The following is a 5,679-nucleotide window of genomic DNA, read 5'->3' on the forward strand; positions in this document are numbered from 1 at the left end:
TGAAGAATACAAAATACATAACGTAAAAGACATGAAGAAATATATATGAATAACGTTTAAAGGAAGTACTTTTATTGTGCATTTATTATTTGTCAAGTTGTTTATGATTTTTTACGCTTGACTTGTGGTTTGAGAAGTCACGAACGAGAGGCATCAAATCATTCAAAGTCACCTAGGGATAGCCCCGACCCAGGCCACACCAACCCTAAGTTGACTAGATTTTTAGCATGTTTCCTCCCCTAACAAAAGTGCAACAACCTTTATGAGATTTAATCTTTAGTAGCTTTACTAAAGAAACACATAATAAGTAAGCTCATCCTCAATTAATTGTCTTGACATAATTTAAATATATATTAATATAATATAAATAAATTATATATATATATATATATATATATATATATATAATTTATTTATATATATATAAATTATATATATATAAATAAATTTATATATATATGGCTCTACCTTCTGCGGATCTACCTTTCTTCGGTGGTGGATCTCCCTTCTGCGGATCTACCTTTCTTCGGTGGTGGATCTCTCTTCTGCGGATCCACCTTTCTTCGGTGGTGGATCTATCTTCTGCGGATCTCAGAAGTCTCGGTTCTCCTCTTCTGCGGCTGCGTTTTACGAGCAAGTAAAATATGGCTCCGAGCTTCGCAAAAATAACTGGTGGCTCATCCGCCTCTGAAGGGAAATCTCCTGCCCATATCATGATTGAAGCCCCAGCTCCCACTATCCAAGTGGTCCAGGACTCACTCGATGAAGCTTTGAAGTTCTCCGAAAGTGCCCTAATTTGCTGGTTCAATGGCTTTTGGCCGCGGCTGATAGCACTCCACAATTGGATCTCGGAGGTATGGAAGCCTATCATTTCTGATGAAATTAATATCTACCCCTGTGCTAGAGGTTTCTTTATAGTAGATTTTGAAAATCCTGAAAGCAGACAATGTATTCTAGACTCCGGCCCTTGGTTTTGGGAAAAATCAGGCCTATTCATGAAGCCATGGAACCCATCATTCGATCTCTCTACAGCAGTGATAACCTCAGCACCAGTTTGGGTGAGATTGCCAAGCCTACCCTTGCATCTCTGGAATCTCTCCTCGCTAAAAGCCATCGGAAATGCAATTGGGAAATTTTACTGCAGATGCCCAGAAACAGAGGAATATGCCAGAACCACCTATGCACGCATCTGTGTGGAAATGGATTTCAGCGCCGGATTCCCAGCTGAAATAAACCTAACAAGTAAAGACTATGTGTGGAACCAGAAGCTTGATTATGAAAGTGTCCTCTTCAGATGTCGATCGTGCTTTGAGACTGGGCATCTAGCCAAAAATTGCCCAAAAGCCTCTGAGAAAAATTTTGCTAGAAAAAACCACCACAGATCTACATGGTGGGAAGGAGCACAAAAAGAACACTACACTGTCATCAAAGAAGAAGAATATTCTAGAGAAAATGAGTCACAAGAAATCAAGGAAGAAGGAAGCAACTCTCAAAACAAGCAAGGAGAAAGCCCGCCCCAACAAATCAACAGTTATGAGGATTTGAAAACCGCAGAAAATAAATCTTCATTTAACAGCAAAGCAGATCTCCTAAACCAAACTTCTTCTCCGACTATTTTCAAAAGAACGAACACAATAGATCGCGAAGCTAAGACACCAATATCCCAAGAACAAGAAGAGATGAAGGAGATGCAAGACAAAGGAAGTTGGAAGACCGTAGAGAAAAGAAAGAAAGCTACAACACCAATCTCGCCAAGAAAGACGAGGAGCCAGACAAGTAAAAATTAAGAAAATTGTAAGTCCGATAGACCAATTTGGTATGAGTGGACGTTAACCATCATCATCATCATCATCATCATCATAAACAATTGTATATAATTTATTTATTTATTTAATTATTTATAAATAAATATTAATAATAATGATGATAATGCTTGACATATAAAAATTAACCATATAAATTTTATAAATTTCAAATAAACTTTAAAAACATCACACAATAATGGTAGATTTATAGATAAATTTAAAAGGTATAAGTTTTCAATCATAAATGGTGTCTCATGAGTGGTGGCAAATAATTGTGAAAGGTAATATTGATTTATCTTAGTTATATATAAAACTAATGTTTTCATTTTAATTAATTAAATCTTTATTTTGACTAGATTGATCAAATTGATGAATATATATATATATATATATTTAGACGACTTTGGCTGAATTTAAATTTATACATTAAACTTAATCATTACTGATTTGACATCTTTGTAACATTTACATGTTAAACTTAATCTCTTTAACGATGAGATATTTAACTAAAATTTAAATGTTAAACTTGATTTTAAATTCATATTAAACGTGAATTGCAACTTATGACATGTGAAAATACTGTTGTAGAGATTTGACTGGGGACAAATGAGGATTCGGAAAGCGAATGGTCGGGAGTTCACAATATTCCGTATGGTGTCTAGAGTTTCCCTTCACCATTTGTGTCACTGAAAAGCGGTACTGCAGGCTTGGTTGGTAAGGGTTCACCATTTTCTTTGGAGTTCAGTTTCTCATATCAAGATTTTGATAGATGCTAATTTTAGCTATAACATATTAGCTTTTGAGAGATCCTTGACCGCGTTTCAGAAAGCCGCTAGTTGAATCATTGCAATATCTCGTAAGAGGAAGTGGTTATTATATATTTCTGACTCTTCAGCCCCACACGAACATAAAAATATGTTGTGGACGGCGGTTTTTACCATTTAGCAGGCAAGTTTGTCAAACATCAACGTTTAAATTCTGTTGTGTTTAAAAAATTCGCAGCTTACGTTTGCCATCTCCCTCGAGTCAATGCACGTCCGTACATTCCTTAAGCCATCATAAAAACATGCGCAAAGGATCAAATTCATACTGCAATTTACCAAGTGTGATGAAATGATAGTAACGACAAAACTGTGGATACTATAAGAAGGCCCCGGCATTTGCAAGAGTGGCTCAGAGCAGAAGCAACCACCACCAGTATTGTTAGTGTTGTTGTTTTCTTGAGAAGACAAAGGTGAGTCATGGCTGTCAAAATGAGCAATCAAATTAGTATTTTGAGGTGCATGCTGTTGATTGGAATACTCCGCTGCGTTCATGGCGGGGGGCCAAAGCCATTTGAATCAAAATATGGAGAGAAGTTTATGGGACGGAAGATAGTCGAGGCACCGGGCAATATAACTAGGTCCACGTTTCCTGTGGAGAAAGATGAGAGCAACGGAGCGAAAATAGTTCAACAGTAAGTAAATCGCTCACTGCAACATTACATTCCCTTTTGTTAATCTCTCTGTTCTTTTTTTTTTAGTTATTTGATGTTGGAGGCTGAATTGACACGAGAATGCTTCATTGTATGCGTATTCGAACATAAGCAGAAGCATTACTAACAACCGTACAAGAGGAGGAGAAGAGCTGAGCGTGTTGTCATGTACGACGGGTAATCCCATCGATGACTGTTGGCGGTGCGACCCCAATTGGGAGCGCAACAGAAAACGGCTGGCAGATTGCGGCATTGGATTTGGGAAGCATGCCATCGGAGGCAAAAACGGCAAGTTTTATGTGGTTACGGACCCCAGTGATGATGCCGCGAATCCATCCAATGGTACACTCCGTTATGCTGTGATTCAGACGGAACCGCTGTGGATCATCTTCCAGAATGACATGGTCATCCAGCTCAAGGAAGAGCTAGTTCTTGACAGCTTCAAAACAATCGATGGACGAGGCGCGAAAGTCCACATTGGTAAGGGCCCGTGTATCACCATAAAAGATGCGACAAACATCATCATTCATGGCATCCACATTCATGACTGTAAAAGTCTAGGAAAAGCTGCGATAAATATGTATCCTTTGAAGAGTGGGTCGAGAAAAATAAATCATGGAGATGGGATTTCAATCTCGACAGCGAGGCACATATGGGTGGACCATTGCTCTATGTCTAACTGCGAAGATGGCCTCATTGACGCAGTAAAGGCATCCACCTATATCACCATTTCCAACAATTATTTCAGTCACCACAACAAGGTAAGCAACGTCACACATTCATTCATTCATTAATTGCAATTCTCTCTACTTTATTCCTTCTCTTCTAGCTTGACAATGGTCTGCTTTTCCCCAATGGTAGGTGATGTTATTGGGTCACAGTGACGACCACCACCATGACAAAGTTATGCAGGCAACGGTTGCACTCAACCATTTTGGCGAAGGTCTCGTGCAACGAATGCCAAGGTGACTAATTAATTGTTATTTCATTCATTTCCCGTCTTGTTTTGCATTTTGTTGTGAAGGAAAAATATGAAATAGTTATTATATCATTTAGAGATTAAATTATGAATGAAATGGATGTAGGTGCCGATTTGGATACTTCCATGTGTTTAACAATGATTACACTGAGTGGGGAATGTATGCCATCGGTGGAAGTTCAAACCCCACCATACTGAGTCAGGGCAATAGATTCATGGCATCTGGAAATCCCTTGGCTAAAGAGGTAACCAAGAGGCAAAACTCGACAGAAAGTGAATGGAAAAAGTGGAACTGGATATCAGAAGATGATGCGCTGCAAAATGGTGCATATTTCACGCCATCAGGATCGCAGGTGCTTTCGAGTATACAACTGCATACAGTGGCAGACCAAAGAGTTCAGCCGTTGTGGAAGAGATCACCAGGAACGCAGGCGTTCTCTCGTGCAAGAAAGGAACTCGCTGCTAACTGCAACTTCTTACCCGCCATTATCACGACTGAATTTGAGTGCCCTCAAACATTGTCATTACTTTTCATAACTGTACTGTATTCTTGAATGTCTCCCTTCTCACAGTGCCGACAAAATGATCGGAGCTCTTATGCATTGCTTGCAACGTTTGTTATAAATTATGAGCAATTACTTCAAATTATCTTTTATCATAAGCTATGCGGCATATTGATATTGATCTGCTATTTATTACCTTTTCAATTTCGCGAATATAAAAGATTCATGTTTACAAATATAAGGGATTCATGTTTATATCAAAATGTTTAAGTAGTTATTTTAATATATATAAATAAATAATTTTTTTTTTAAATACGTTGTAATTATAATAATAATTTTATTTAGAGTGGTGGGAAGCATGATTATGATTCAATAATTAAAGTCTCCGACCAGAGGTATGTTTTAAAAAATTCAAATTCTATTATTAATATATTTTCAAAACTCTTATCCATGCAAAGTTTTTAATATAATAATGGTTATCACTGTATTTTTATAATAAAATTAACAATATCGTCAGAATCACAATATCAGTTAAAAATAAACCCTTTTAACTTCGGTGGTGGGAAGCATGATTATGATGCGATGATAAAAATTTATTTTATATATATATATATATATATTTTTGAAAATCTTATTCATTCCAGGTATTTTTTTATATAGTAATACCCATCCCTCTATATTTATATTAGAATGTTTTATATAGTAATGTCCATCCCTCTATCTTTATATTAAAATGAACAATATCACGTGAAAATCACAATATCATTTAAAAATGGATTCCCTTACTGTTCGTAAGGTATTTTTTATACAGTAATGCCCATCACTCCATCTTTATATTAAAATGAACAATATCACGTGAAAATTATGTTGGACACCTAATCCTCAATGGGTTAGTGTGGAAGTCGAATGGACAAAAGC

The 5,679-nt window shown here is 36.9% G+C and overlaps 1 pseudogene across 1 annotated transcript; it reads left to right on the plus strand.

The window, feature by feature from the left end:
• Positions 1-2,964: 2,964 nt before the first annotated feature.
• On the plus strand, positions 2,965-4,885 carry LOC149159521 (putative pectate lyase 5; annotated as a pseudogene). Its single transcript, XR_016261129.1, has 4 exons — positions 2,965-3,261; positions 3,395-4,040; positions 4,141-4,244; positions 4,365-4,885. The product of XR_016261129.1 is annotated as a putative pectate lyase 5 (transcript).
• The last annotated feature ends 794 nt before the right edge of the window (positions 4,886-5,679 follow it).

This window comes from Pinus tabuliformis, chromosome 5_2, assembly GCF_031772625.1.
Source record: "Pinus tabuliformis cultivar Carrire ecotype Pingquan chromosome 5_2, CPIR1, whole genome shotgun sequence".
Taxonomy (NCBI): domain Eukaryota; kingdom Viridiplantae; phylum Streptophyta; class Pinopsida; order Pinales; family Pinaceae; genus Pinus; species Pinus tabuliformis.